This window comes from Neopelma chrysocephalum, unplaced genomic scaffold, assembly GCF_003984885.1.
Source record: "Neopelma chrysocephalum unplaced genomic scaffold, ASM398488v2 Primary Assembly neopelma1_97102, whole genome shotgun sequence".
Taxonomy (NCBI): domain Eukaryota; kingdom Metazoa; phylum Chordata; class Aves; order Passeriformes; family Pipridae; genus Neopelma; species Neopelma chrysocephalum.
Window position 1 is genome coordinate 2,960,949 of NW_020925744.1, and position 16,216 is coordinate 2,977,164.

The 16,216-nt window shown below is 38.0% G+C and overlaps 1 protein-coding gene across 3 annotated transcripts in view; it reads right to left on the bottom strand.

Moving 5' to 3' along the window:
• Positions 1 to 16,216, bottom strand: part of LHFPL2 (LHFPL tetraspan subfamily member 2) — a 124,459-nt gene that overhangs the window by 21,158 nt on the left and 87,085 nt on the right. Inside the window, exon 2 of one of the 3 annotated variants that reach the window (XM_027671391.1) lies at positions 10,167 to 10,172. The exons of the other annotated variants lie outside the window; for them this stretch is intronic. The gene's annotated coding sequence lies outside the window, so the exon portion shown is untranslated. The remainder of the gene's footprint in view (positions 1 to 10,166; positions 10,173 to 16,216) is intronic. 3 annotated transcript variants of the gene reach the window in all.

The window sequence follows — 16,216 nt, forward strand, 5'->3', positions numbered from 1 at the left end:
CTTAGTTTTGAGTCCAGCGGCTGAATACTGGTCCCACCGAATGCAAAACAAAACACACACCCACAACTTCACACATTCAGAATTTCATCCAGCAATTTCTACTCCCTCCTGTACTAGTAGTAATGAATCATCTAGATCTGCAGATTCCCTTGGTATAAACGGCTATAAAGGGGAATTTGTCTCCCTTAGTTCAATTTTATGGCATTGCCTCAAAAAAGGCAAAACATATTTAACTGTGCTTTTAGACATACTGAGATAACAGTTCAGCTAATTTTCCATTTTTTGGAGGGAAAGTGTGAACTTTTTAAGCAACCTGGCATACTAATGACTCAAATACACCCTTTGTAATAACAGAGAGCTGAAGTGTCAGCCTGCCAAAAAAATAGTTAATTTGCTCAGTATTTCCACTTTAAATAATGACTGGAATGTAGGAAATGTCCACTACAAATCTACATACTTCTGATATCATCTGCATGATTAAAGAGAATTTAATTGAAAATGTCTTTATTTTTTTAAGAGATGCTCCAAAAAGCTCTAAAATCTGGTTTTCTCCACAAGAACTACACCCATATGAATTCCTCATCTTTGTAATTCCAGGATTTTAATTGAGGTGCAAGGGACATGAGAGCTCGACATCTGTCATAGCTGTTACTGCCTACTCTGTACCTGCTGAATGAAAAATACTGTTTATTGAACACAGATGAGAACAAAGTTCATATTTACATAGGTAGGTGGAAATTCCAAATGAACACTGGCAGTCATAAAAGCATGTCATTCATGAGATCTTATACTAAAAGAAAAGACCAAACCATAGTGTTCTTTTCCAATTGAAACATAAGTGCAGGAATAAGTTGCATCAACATTTTAAAACACAGTATCTCCGGAAAAGTCATGGCATAAGCAAAACAGCCTGTCTAAAGATGATACAGAGGTCATGTCAAATCTTAGGAATTCACTGGAGCATATACTTCCCTGTTGTGCAACACAGGGAAACTTTGCAGCATCTAAACGTTAGTTAGTAGATGTCATTGAGAACTACAGTTCAGTACAGAACTGAATATATTTTGGTTTTCATTAAAACCTTCACAATTGGGCTTTTCCCAAGCAATGAGTATTTTATTCTGGTGCAAACATATGCAGAGCAATGTACTCTTATTCATGCGAGAACTGTTGCATAAGTTCATTCTTTCATTAGTGACACCCTGAAATGAGATAACCATTCACCTACAACTCCTTTTTGTTAGCAGACAGACAAAAACTTATAAAGCAGGATGGTGAACCCAGAGGATGGGCAGAGGCACTTCTTTCTGAGATCTGGCAAGGAAAGATCGCAAATAGAGTACTGGAGAAAAGTTACAGTTCAGTCACATTTATGCAGTTAACCTTTTCCTTCCAACAACCTCCTCCCCCCACCTTGGCTTTCCCAGTGAACCTAACCAACCATCCCATGGCTCCAACAATATGTTTGTGTCATTCCTGGAAGCCTTTCCAGCAAAAGGCTGTGCTAAACATCTGTGCTTCATGAAACCTCACTCCGGCACTCTGCTCACCCCCTTTTTTTTCATTTTTGCTCAACAGAAACTCAAGCTAGGCCCTTGCAAGGCTGAAAACTGGCTGTTTATTCTTCCACTCAGTTTCTCATCCCTTAACAAGTTTTTTCCATAACAGAACTGTATGTTCTTCACAGCACGCCCCTCAATATCCATTTCTGACCGACTGTCAAAATATTTGCTTTGACAACACAAATTCAATATATACAATGCTTCTTTAACCCTTTTGGTATTAATTCATTCAAAATAACTCTTGCTGAAGAAGAGGACTACAAAAAGTAGCCCCACCCCTTAGCCATTTGGGCCCCCCCTTATTTTTACTGTTGCATTCAATTGCACAGGAGACAAAGGAGGCCATCCACACTAGGAAGCAAGGGTCCCAGGAGAGAAACAGCTCTGCACAGCAAATGCCCACATGAGCTGCACACCATGGCAGCACAAGGGTCTTGGCAGAGCCATCCTGCCCCACCATATAACCCACCATTCCTTGCCTGGACACCACAGCTCTTGGATGGGTCAGACCTATAACCTTCAGCTTCATTGGCTACTGGAACCATGCTCATGGTAAGGCTCTGCATGAAGTGAAGTCTAACACAGTGAAAAGATGTTAGCGAGAACATCAGATCCTCACAGCATCCAGAGAGAATACAACTGAGTTCTCAAATGCAAAAATCTTTAGGCTGTTTCAATCTAACAAAACAAACCATCTTAAAACATCTTTAAAACCTTCTTTCTCTTCAGATGCAATTTTGACAGCCATATACACTGCCTCCAGTTGTACTTTCACATCTCTAGTGAGGACTGTTCAGCTGTTGCCTTTTACTACACAATGTTCCTACATACAAAGTATATAAATAACATCTATTTTTCTGAACTAGATAAAGAAACACACTTGCCTCCATTTTGCTTACACTGCCAAAACCAGAAAGGCAGAAGCTGATCCAAATTACAATATTTGAATTAAGGTTTTGATTTTAGAGATGTTGAGCTGCAGGACTTTGCTTTGGCAAACCAGGCAGATAGGAAGGAACAGCTGCAAAGTTCAAATCTGAGTCAATCACATACCATGGCTGTTTATTTTAAAAAGGTGTCCGACAAGCAATGTAGAAGAGAACCACAAGTACCTTCCAGCACAATGTCATGGTCAGTCCTTCGTGCTCCCCTTATAATTTGACTTAAGACAGAGGCTCAGACTAAAACCTACGATTCAGCTTTCACCCTTTCCAGCCTGGTTCTCTCAGCTCAAGAGTGAGAATAAATCATCTTTAGATAAGTGGCTTTTGGCTTGACTTAAGCAAACAGCTGAATGAAAGGCCACACAGACTGCTGAAGCCGTCCTGGTTTATAAAATAAATCCAGGCACAGTTAGACATTTTCTTCTAAAGCTTGGTGAGGTCCAAAGCACCACTACATAGAGGAGTTTCTAAACCTTGTTTACAATACACAAGCTTGAGCATCTCATATTGCAAAACGTGCAAATCTTGGAAGCCTGGGATCTGCTTTCTCTGAAACTGTTCATTAGCAGTTATAAACTCTCTGAAAATGCTTTGAACTGTGAGAGTGAAAGGGGCTCCTATTTGTGTTGATGTTTGCAGACTCCTTGTTTAAAACAAACAGAAAGAGGCTCACACACTAAGACTCAATTACCTCAAGCTGACCCCCACCCAGGTCGACATGAGCAGCTTTCATCGATGAGTGTTGCTGGACAAGCAAGCTGGTCAAACTGTAATCTTACCCTGTCTGGTAGAGTAAACCAACCATCAAACCACAGACACAGGAGGGACTACACTTAAAACAATGCGGTATGAGCATTAGAGATTACTCATTTTCTGGGTGAGTGATAAATGTGGGTAAATAAACTTCTCCTCCCATTTGGTCCTCTCACCATTCTTTCAGGAGCTGCCATTCAGGAGGAGATGGCAGGATTCTGCCAACTTCCATGCAGTTTTCAAAGCAGTGGACCAGAAAACAAGCAGCATTTCTCAGGAGATAGAAGCATGAACACCAACTCACCTTGCTAAAGGTGCACCTTTGCATTTTTATCCACACACACCTAGAGGTGACTTGCAAATGTAAGAAAAGGTATATTCATCACATTACCCTATCACAAGAGAACAGGGACAAGGTTTAGCACTTAAGGAAAGACCAGTTGTCCTAAAAGGTTTGGTGTAGGCTTTCTCTGCAGAACACAAGGAGCTCAGCTGGCACTGGTTTCTGGTAAGCAGTGCATACTCACCACAGGAAGCACCTGGACCAGGAAGAGGGAAGGATGCTTGGATACTTCAGTGTGTCTTTGTTTTGTTTTTTTAAATACAACACGTTTCAACATCATCAAAAATATTCAGGGTCAAATAGCAAAACAGAGAAGGTGCTTTAAAGCTGAAGTGGTTGCACAGATTCAGACTAATAGCAGAGAATAGCAAAGGATTCCCTCCCCCTCCAACCACCTTCATATTTTCATCAAATTACTGCCTACTAAAACAACATTCCAGAGCAGAGCTTTTCACTTGAAGAACATAGAGCAAAGCTTTGATTAGTCATCACTTTTGAATTAAAGAAAGAGAGCAAATATTTGCATATCTCATAAATATTTAACTGTTATAAACCTGCACAGGCATACTAATGAGTGCATTATTGTGACAAGTGGTTGAAAACATGTCAAAATCTGTTCATAGACAGATGAATTTCACTGGTAATGGAAGGAATGTAGACTTACAATGCATCATGTCTTGTTCCTGCTGGCACAATATAAGATATGTAATTGAAAACTAAAATATTTTGCAAAATAGTCAAAACTCACTGAAGTATCCTAATCAAATCCCTATTTCCTTGCCTTTCATTTGAATTTTCCTGTTTACTTCAGCCTTTTCCTACCAAAGGCAGAGCTTTTAGATGCAAAATTTGAATTAAACTATCCTACATGTGCCCAAATAGTATGTACACCAACAAGTAAAAAATAAATATAGAAACAAAAATTTAAAAAATGCTGACAGTGAATGTTGTTCTTCTGAAGCTACTCAAGATGTTTATTCCACTTCATCTTGCAACTACTATGGAAAATGCTATTTAATTACAGGTGGATTCGTTTCCAGAATACATCACTGTAAAAGAAAAATATAAAACCTCTCTCCAACTTAAAAAATAAAAAAAGGCAGTTGAAATGTACTCTTCTTTTTCTGACCTCATTAAAAGCCATGGCAAAATTCCCACTGACTTTAATGAGGCCAGTACATCACTGAAAAATCACTACAAGAATGAGAGTTTCCAAATTTTCAGACCAACTGCAGGGGAGGTTTAAACACAGGATTCATTTCCCTCTTCCCTCATCCAGACAAAACTTTGCTTATTGCCCCCCCACTAAGAGGAGATCAAGCTAACTCAGATTTCCAGCATTGCCTCTCAAGCATAAATTGTCAAGCAGGGGATTTGTTTCATTGCTCTGTATTTATTGACTTACAAAATTCCTTAAACCTACAGCCATTACATTGTGTTTTGAAAACTTACTCAAGATCTTTTGTAATTCCAAAATTTATTAAAACCTACAACGCTAAGAAAAGCTAATGTGTAGTATTTCTATTGTTGCTATCTCAGGAGAAAATTACACATCACATCAAAAATCATCACTAAGGGAGCAATCTTGGCTACAAGTAGTGATAGTCTAACTGCTCAGGAATTTACCAACTGGGAGTAGAATCATGAGTTTCTTTTCCTACTTTGATTTGTCACTAGCTCACTTAAGTCTCAATCTTCAAAAGTCTCATCTGAAACCCCCTTCCATGGTTATCTACGTTATCACATCTGTCAAGCAGACCCAAATTGTGTTGTGATTACTTACAACTCTTAACTAGAGCTTCTAAAGGTGTCTGATCAGAAGAAAGGGAGGTTAGAAGGAAAATAGGAAGTCAAAAGGAAAGAACTATTGAACTTTGGTAGTAACAAATCCTTCCTATTTTTATTCTAAGGATTTTTACTTTAAAAGGAGGCTAGGCAATGGCTGTTTAAAGTTAATAGTATGTGCATCAGCTAAAGTATCAGCCCAAAAAATCTTGGAATCTGTGCTTGTTGTAAAAAACAGTTCACTCCCATGAGTTCATCATGACAGATTTGGAACTACTCTTAATAATTTATTAATATTGTATTAAGATATTTATTATACTAATATATTGGTTATTGTTTAATATGAAACTAGGGAGAAAAACAGGCAGGGAAGGAAAGAATGACTCCGTTATGATACTTTTGAGCAACCTCTGGGGAATTGCTTACTAAAAAGACAATACTAAGTCAGGAAAAGCCTCACAAACACAGCAGATCAAAGATCTGAGGACTGTTTAGGAAGGAACCGTCTTTCAACCTGAAAGGAATAGAAGCTGTTTTAGACAAACAAGCTTAAGAGAAAGGCACTTATCAGAGGTGCCTATTGAAGTTAGGCCAACATGGGATACCATACTGGGTTCCTCGTTTGCCTTTAGACAAAGCAGAAAGCCCTGCAAACAGCCTTGGCTCCTTGTGTGAAGGAGACACTGCTTCAGTCAATTCCCAAAAGGAAACCATTGCAGTATCTCCTTTCACATTTGTGGCTGCATTATCAACCACAAAGGTTATGGCTCTCCAGCCTATATGAACAGCCAGGGGCGGGTCATTCTTCTGTTGAGGCAAGATCTAAGGCTGTAGACCCAAGGACTGCCCTTTGTGAGCAGGATGGACACAGAGGTGTTTGCACTGTTACTCATTGCAAATCTTCTACAATCTTCTACATCAGTCCTTCCAGAAAGCCACCACTTGGAAAACCACCTCACAGGTATTGACTGCTCCCCAGGTTCATGATATGTAACATTCCCACAGCGAGGAAAGGACACACATTTGGCAGAACAGGATGCACTTTGGATCTTTGGACCCAAGCCACACAGCTCAAGCAAACTATGTGCTATGATACCAGTGACAGATGAGATGGAGAACCTATTGTGTTTCAAAATGTACATAATAATTGCTGTTCTTCTTAATTCAAACTGAAAGTAAAACGTCCTTCAAAAGCAATCAATACAGACAAGCAGCTCAACACAGAATGCAAAAAACTCATGTACATGACAGGAACACCTTTATTGACCAAACTCTGACTTTTGGTTGTACTACAGCTGAGGAGAACTAGTGGCTCAAGTAACTGATAAGGACTGTGATTAATCAGAGCTGCCATATTTCCATACTGACAATGACATCTGAAGTATCTGGGCATCACACACAACAGCAAACTTGAAAAAAGTGCAGGAAAACCCCTTTTTTTGGTCTGGGAAAAGGCAATGTACTCAGAGAGACACAAGCATATCTCTGTGAACATCTACTGAATGTGAGCTTTAGCTGGTACTAATGGTTGACCTCTTAACTGTGGCCAAAGAGAGAAGAACTGAGATATTTTCAATACTGTGCATTTCATTAATGAGTAATTACAGGAATGTTGTGTTCAGTTGGGATCTCTAAATTTTAAAATGGAAGCTCACTGCAGAGAGCTTGGAAAAATCTAGACTAATAATTGACATTCGGGAAAACTTATTTTAGAGCAAGAAACAAAAATAAGCAGATGATTTAGTTTAGCACCTTAATTCAATTCTAAAGGCAAGATTGGATATACTTCTACAAGCTGAGCCCTGTGCAAAATTCTGGCTTGTTTTATGCAGTTTAACTTCCTAGACTAGGTTTGGCTAACAGTCCTTTTCTGTACTTAAAATGTATACAACCATGAAAATGGATAACTAATAAAAGTATGCTGAAGCTGAAAAAGGCTAGAGGAGGAAAAAAATTCTGCACCTTTCTGAGGTTCTGTTTCTCTGAAAATGCTCTATCATGCCTCTGCCTCTGATGTCCTGTGGTTTGTGTCATAGCAGCACTTCCTGCAAACTAAAATTGGACCTGTGTGGGGATATGCATATAGGTATGGTAATACCATCTAGATACATAGGAAAAATGAAAGGAAGAAGGCATTATTAACCATCCCAGTCCTCCAAATGAGACATTCCTCAGCCATATAATTAAGTCTGTAGCAATAGGTGGAACTGAACCTGGATGTTGCCATTAGAAACCCTAAAACTCTGGAGGTTGAATATACTCCACAGTGTCATGCACTGTATCAGCCACTTTTCTTGTCATCTTTCAAGCACAAACCTCAGCTATTCCTGTGTCACTTTGAATCTCCAGCCCTGACACACCACCTGCAAAAGTACCTCTCCTCCATGAAGTATGTCCATAGACATAGTCTCATCTCCAATAGTAACTTTGATTTTCTGCTCACTGAGAAACTGTTGTTAATTAACTGTAATTTTTTCCTATAGTATTCAGTATTGAAACAGATAATTCCCATAGCAACATGTCACAACAGCTGTTCATCCTATCAGGAAATACAAATTCACCTGCAAAGGAATAACATTACGTCTATGGCTAGCCTTCTCTACTTCTGCTTCAAAGAAGGCCAAAAATTCACTCATAACACCTTTAGGGGATGATTCTCCCATATGCATACCTTACTGAAGAGGATGAAGCTATAGGGCCATAGGAGATATTCACAGGTCCCACGAAGTAGACTTACTTCATGACAGACCACCTTTTTATGTATTGGGTTGGCTAGTTTGTTTTTAAAGCTTTCACTGACATTAATCCTTTTGAAAGCAAATGCAATCTAAAAACTAGTGTGAAGGTAACATCTGATTGTACTATTGCCAAAAGGTGGAAAGTTCTTGATTATGTCTTCCCCATTGGGAAATGCAAATAAATAAAAATCAAACCTGCATATCTGAAGATTTCCCAAGGCATAGATAGCTATTACTAAGAAAAAGTCCCTGCATACTATAAGCCTTAAGGAAATCCGTCTGCTCTGTAAGTTTCAAACATTTAACTGAATTCTGGAAATGATCTTTAAATATCAGTTTAGCTACTAGATCTTCTTGTTGCATTTCAAGTTCTATGTCAATGTAAAAATTCAGTACAAAATTTAAAGTACAGTGTAAGTACACAGTACAAGAAACAGTTTAACTGTTCATCATGGAAATCAGTTTTTCAAAACAATTCTAAACAGTGCACTGCATTTTGTACATTGTTAACGGTAATTTTTAGCATTAGTCGGTTCTTTAAAATACATGGTTGCAAATTATGAATTTTATCTTCCATTTACTAATAAATGCCCTCCTAGAAAAACAACTCATTTCATCAAAATAGATGACCTAAACACAGAGAGGACAAAAACATGCCAGTAAAAATAAAAAGACCAACACTATAATCTCTAAAGGAGGGGTTTGGTTTGCTCTTTTTTTTTTTTTTAATCAAGCATTGCTTAGTGTACTGACATGCTTTCCAATAACTGCTACCCATTATTAAGCTTCAGAGTTCTGACAATGTGTAGAATCTTGCTATTTGACACAGTTAAAAGTTTTCTCTTCAATATGTATATAGTAAAAAGGCTTGGAAACTTCTCTCTAAGGAAAATCACTTTCAATTCCTCCTGAATAAAAGTTGAATCAGGAGATTCATCTATTTTAGCAGAGATTAGGGATACTAAAGATCTTAATTTATTTAGAGTTAACCATAAAAATATTTATATAAAAGGTAAAATTCAAAAATTATCATCTCAAAGCATTAAGAAAAAAGCCCAAACTGTAACAAATTCCACAATCCACTGAATAAATCAAAAGGGAAACAAAACAGCTTCAATGCACCTTACCAGTCTCTCCAAGCACTGGCTGGACGAACACTGTTTGCAACACTTGCAGATCATTAATTTGGCATCTATTGTGCCAAAATGGCACAACAGGCTCCCCTTTCTTATATATATGTCAGGGAATACAATGCCACAAGAAATTGGACACAAAGTTAATTAATCTGTGCTCACTGAACGCCAAATTTAGAAAAAGTAAGAGGTTATTTCTTTTGGGATATTGTTTATCTTTTACACTTTAATTCATCATCTAGAGTGAGAGTTGACAGATACATTTGGTGTCCTGCATAGTATAAATTCCAAGAATACACTTGTTGGTGTACATTACATTTTGTGCACTAGGGTAAAACAGAACTTACCAAGTTAAAAAAACAAAACACACACAGGTTAAAACAACTGTTTGAGTCCTTGCTCCTGTAATCACTTTTTTCTGAGCCGTGATGATGGCAGGAGTAACAAAGAAGAAGCTCTCAAAGCTTTTCGGTGCAGCCTGGTCCATTTGCAGCACAGCCAAAACAGAAGATTTAACTGGCCTGACTTATCATTTGGAAAATGATCTCATCTGAATGAGCTGTGAAAATACCAATTTGCTTAAGATGACATAACTGCTGTTGCAAAATCTAGATTCCTCTGCAGCTCTCCTAGAAAGAGGGCTTTGTTGTAAGGCAGAAGTGAGAGGCTCTTAAAGCAGATTGTCCTGGGATGTGACCAGAGGCCAGTTGGTACACGTGAACAAGTGGTTCAGAGCTGTCAGCAGTGATGCAGCAGCCTCCTGGCAGCAGGCTGTGTTCTCACAGCTGCAACTTGTGCCCTGTGCCCTTGATGATTCTGCCCTTGTAGGTCAGAGATCCATGTCAAATGCTTACCTTTGTATTTGGAAAAATTCACCATGTACCAGGCTTTAATAGTGGAGCTGTCACCACTGGCTTCATTGCTGGTGTCATCTGTACTGCTGGTGATGCCTGTTTTGGTATTGAGTCATTTTGCAGCAATATTTTAAGATGCTGCCTGAGCAACTCTGGGTAGAGCACAAGAAAACGTGGCTTATCTTTTATCAAAAGTCACAGGCTTGTCTTCTCTGGTTTGGAAGAGACCTACATAGATTGATGCAGGAGATGAGTAGTGGCAGTTGTGTTTCTCTGCTTTCAAGGTGTGTGTCTTGACTTCAAGAACACTCACATTTGTTTACTGCACATGTTTTTCCCAAGAAAGGAAATAACTACTTTGTTCCTTTTTTGCTACAATCAAAATCTACTATCCTATTTAGGGAAGGGAACATAGAAGGTAGATCAGACAGAGAAGTCAACACTTATTTTTGTATAGTTTCAAAACCAAACTTAGGGTAATTACTGCCTTGTAAGTTGTATTTGTATTTGCTCATCATGATCATGACTCTGGCAGTGTGATGTAAGACTTCTATGAGTCTTTGCAGCTGTATTGAACTCTTCAATGCTTTTACAAAATACATAGGTAGAAAAGTAGGGCATTGGTATTCACTACAAGGGGTTTAAGAAATTATCACAAAAATTCTAAAGCATTTTGAAGACTTTGAGAAGAGTAGGACATGCACAATATCTTGTCTTCCAACGGTAGGCTGAAATAAGAAACTGCAAAAACTGCAGCCAAATACTGCTTGCAGCATGTGCACACACCTGATTCCCTGTATTCCACAGACACTGCCTTGTATGCACGAGGGCTTAAAAGCAGTTAAAACTGCAATGAAATATGCATATACAAGAACAAGAACGCATATAGCTCCTTTACCCAAAGGTAGTAAAACTTTTGTGTACCAGATTTTGTCTTTATGAGCTGTTACAACAAGATTATATACAACTTGTCAAGTTGGTTGGTTTGTAAAAGTGAACAAACAAACATTACAGGTTAGGTTAGATCAGATGTGTATGTCTGAAATGTAAAACTAACATTATGGTCACAGTTATATGTAGTAAAACACTCCTTTCCCTTGTTTTCAAACCCATCTTTTTGTTAAAGGATTTTTTTTACAGGAAGCTATAAAAAGAAACAATAAGCAGAAAGTACTTAAACCACAAGCAAATGTAAGGAAGAGATAAGGTGAAATACTAAAAATAAATCCGGAGCAGTTGCAAGTTGCTGAGGAAGGAAAGTAACACTAAAACATCCATGTCTTTATGCAAATATACTTAAAAAGAAAATAAGTAAATAGGAATCAGCTGGAGAGAGGAAGAGAGTGGTGGAACAAAGCATAGTATGGGAATGAAAACACAGGCTGTTAAAATAACCTGCTGCATGCATAAGCGCGGGCCAATGCAGTATTACCATACTCAGAGACAATGACAGTGTGCTAAAATATGAAGAGGAACAACAGAAATTATGGATATTCTGTTGTACCTGGGTATAGACTGATATGCTCGCTCCCACTCCAAGAGTCTGGCTACTGACAGCCAACTCGGAAAGCCTGCTCCATTCTCTAACAAAACCAGCAGGTCAGCTCAGCAGCAACACCACTTCTTGACAACAATGGAGCAAAATAAAGTCTGCCTGGCCTGTGGCAGGTTTGACCCAAGAAGGTATCCTTGCTCCAGGCACCTCTGAGCTGCAGATGCATTACACCACTCACCAGTACAAAAAACGACATTACCCAAAGTCTTATGATAAATGTTAAATGATTACCTAGGAAAAGTGATACTGAATTTTACAAGAAGCTGTAAAGGAATAGCAAATAATTAAAACATTTGCAAAGGAATGGTCACCGATGGCTTAAACTTTGAAAACTCTTGGGGAATTTGTAAAAAGAAGTTTATATAAAAACCTGAAATTTATCAAACAGCAGTAACTTTTCAACATTGAAGAACGTAGTGCCAGGGGGGTAAAAAAAATCAACCAGCCTCAACTAAGACCAAGAAACACAACACCTATTAACTCCTGTAAGCAATTCTTTTAAACACATGAGATTATGGAAATAAGTCTAACCTTTTAAAGGACTGTTCCTTTAGAATGACAGGCTAAACCCCAAAACTTAAAACAGTATTTCTTTGGGAGGAGAAGACCAAAAAGGGTCTTGGGGCAAGCAGGCAGTTATCCGTCTGTACAATTTAAATTATATTTTGTCTCCTGAAAATACTATGAAGCAATGCACAGAAGAATGCTGCTGCAGACAACTTGAGTTAGACTAAATCTGGATACATCCCTTTATAAAACCCCAAACAATCCAGTTTCCTAAGGGTAGGATAGCACTGAAAGTCATGTAACTGAAGGATCACAGCACTCAAGAGCTCAATACAGCTGCTAAAATTCACTAAAGTTTTTCATCACTCTACAGTCATGTCCTGAAGATTAGTATGAGCAAACACTAACATTGCTCGGAAAGCAGGAATCACCCTGAGCTTCATTTTGAAACCATTCAAAAACAAGTGTTTAGCAGCACTATACTGAGAAAAGCACTGACGACTTGTCCATTTTCCTATTTGCTTTCTGAGACAGCAGAGACAAAAGGCATTAATTTAGGCTTGTTGGTAGTGTACATATGTACACTTATCACTCAAGAACAAGCAATTTCTTTATAAGACAAATGAAGGATGGAAAACATTAACAAAGAAAACCACTCTTTGCCTTTTTTTTCTTCCTGTCTTGGTAGACACAAGCCATATTTGCATCGATAGTGAAAAAACAGGGATAATGGTTTTGAAAAGCACGTGATTTTAAAAAAGCACATGATTTAAAAATATACTATACCTCAGCTGTTTAAGTGAGGTAGCATACAAACAACATGTACTTTTAAAACATATTTATATTTACCCTGATAAAATTAAGCATTAGCATAGAGTAAATTTTTAAGTCTGACAATATTACTACACGTACATCTAAATTAATTCAAAGTCATGCTCCATTACAGTTTCTCAGGGAGGTAAGTGTTATCCCAACACAGATAAACCAATGCTCTGTAAAAACTAGACACAGAGAAAACAGTGTATGCCCCACCCACCTTTTTCCCCCAGCCATGAAAGTGAGAAAATGAAGCCCATTTTATTCCAACAACAAAATTCAGGTAATGCTCACTGAACTGGGGTGAAGTGATGGGGGTGTGTATTTTGTTCTGTTTCATTTTGAAAAAATTGCTAGATATATTCTGCACTAACTTGCCATGCATAATATTACTTAGCTCCTAGTTAAAATACAATTGTGGCTTAAAGCACAAACCAAATACAGACTATGATACTGATCTTTGACCTAGGGAAGTGCTTTCATGTATCCACTAGAATATTAAGACACAAATCCCTCTGGTTAGTGACATTGTCTGAATTCGGTTCCCAGAAGAAACTAATACACAACATCAAGGCTGTAGACATATAAGGCTTCTCAGCTACAGCAAAACTTTTGAAATGATAAATATGTTTACATAGATTTTTTTTCTTCTGAGTAGAAAGTTTTCACAGGATATACTTAGAAATGTTCAGTATAATTTAAAAATTCTAATTTAATTGCCAACGGTTTATGAACTTATTGTTTCCATGAGGCTTGCCTTGCTATTTGATCACAGGGAATAAAAGCTTCTTTTGACAATTAACATGCATCTACAACTGTAATCTTGGAAACAAAATGACAAAGTCACTCAGTTACTATGTTTTCACTTCCAGCGGCTGGTATTCAGGAAGTGAGACTGATTACTAATCATCTGAGAAAGCCCTTCAAATGATGAGTGAACTTTTAAAAGTTCAGAAGAATAAACGTGCATCATGAAATTACTGGGAAACAGCTTCTTAAGGAAAACAGGTGATGGAGAAACTTAGTTGAAGGTGAATGTACCACTGCATACCTGTCACATCCTGACTTTAATGTTTTGAACACAACAAGACTGAGCACTGTCTCTCTCCTGAAAGCAGGGTTGCTTTTCTTCCTTTTCACAATTAAAACCCATACTTACGTTACATTTACATTGCCCCTATAGGCTGTTAACACTAGAAGACTACCTATGTCAAAAAATTCCTGTGCTGTGTTGCCATATTGTGAGCTGAGACACTGGTTTACACTAAATTCACCAAGCAGCTATCAGAAGGTACAAACAATTAGGGGCTTTCCCAGACTGCATTTCAAAGAAACAGACACATCTGAAAAGACAATGAAAAAAAATAGAGTAAGCTAAAACTGATTAAATCAAAGACAACCCTTACAACTTTTCACTGTAAGGCAGACATGATCTTTAGTAAAGAAATTCAAGAGGCATTCAAGTAGAGGAATTCAATTTATTAAATTGAATTGGAAGTAATTGGATCTGTCTATAGCAATTACACATCATAAACACAATGAACTTGAAGACTTGGTATATATCAAGGGCTATGAATTAACTAAGACCAATGAGATTAAATGAGGAAAAGGGCTAATAGGATACTGACGCACTTTGAAACAGCTTTGCTGCTTTCTCAGCTAGAAATAGTACATGAGAAGGAGATAATCTTTTGCTATATCTCAAGAATATATGCATGTGCTCAGAAGTCCAGAGAATTGCAGACAGACAGATCTGGAATGTTTCTGGCAATGGGGATGAGGAGGGAGCAGACAGGGGGGTGGATCAGGATGAATTCTACTTCAAAACTGTTCCATTTTCTCCCTCTCAGACAGAAGGAGATGATGAATGAAGTTTCATTTTTATTTTTTTTAAATAACTGAAGCATCCAGGAATCTAGACATAGCAGAACACCGCTATAAAATAGCATGAAATCAAAAAAGACAACATTCAATGCAGGGAAATAGCAAGAAGGAGAAATTAAGTCTATAAATACAGACTGAAGAACAGCTAGCGGTACTACAGAAAAGGAAGTGACTGTAAAATGGGTCACAACTGAGTAGGAGTCAAAAGTACAATGACAAAAGCAAAACTAAAACATTATAATTCAAAGATCTGTCAGCACTCCTACCAAGACACAGAAGGCAGTGATTCCATGCACTTTCAGTGCATCCAGCTTTTTGCTTTACATTTCAGCAAAAGATGCAGACAAGACAAGAGAGATCAGAGGACAGCAACAAGAAACAAGAATGGCCAGAGATCTTAAAAATGTGACATATAAGGGAAGATCCAAGGAGTGTTAATTCATATGAAAGAGTAGATCCATAATATGATATTAACTGAAGTAATATAACTAGGATCTTAGAAAGAGAATTCACAATTGGTTCATAAACTCTTCATAGATGAATGTTTCGTCCAACAAACAATTATGACCTTAAACACAAGACAGAGGCTTATTAGGGTACTTGTACAAACAACTGTAGTGCTGAATAAAGCCATAAGAAAGCAGAACGGAACAGAAAAAATCCAGTGTGGGGTTACCATTAAAAAAATCTTATACAATGAGTTTCTCCACCTTTCTCTCAGTTTCAAGTTTCAGCAAGAGCTATGAAAGCAGCTGTGGCTGGGGTAAGCTTGCATGGCTGGGCAGAAATGTGGTAAGAATTTCGGGGTGATTTAAAAAGAGCTTTCTTTTACAGTGCAATCAGTCAAACTTGAGATTCATGCCCTTCACATGGCCAGTCTATAAATTACAGGACAATAAATCAACCAAACCAAAACAGGATGTGCAGGGCAGTTGCTGCGTTTCTCAAACACATCCTCTGGGATGCAGATGCAAGACACCCAAGGGGGTTTGCAGCAACTTCCAACCCAGGTGATGCACATGCTCAAAATGGTGCAGAACTAATCATAAAACTGAATCCCGTAACAAAATCTACTGCTTGGCTTCCTGTCGACATTAGCAGTGTGCTGTGGAAACCTGCAAAAAAAGCTTTGTATGCCATCACAATCCAAGGTTACTTTTTTTCTGAAGATTTAGTAATGCTAGCACAGAGCTTCTTCACGTTCCCCTTGGTAAGGCTGCGTAAGGTAATAACTACGTTAGTGTTAGCAAACAGTTGTTTGTTGGAGAAATTCAAGTCAGGTAAGGGCTTCCCCTTTGTGAGAAAAATCTCATTTATTGAATTTAGAAAGACGGCAAAAGTT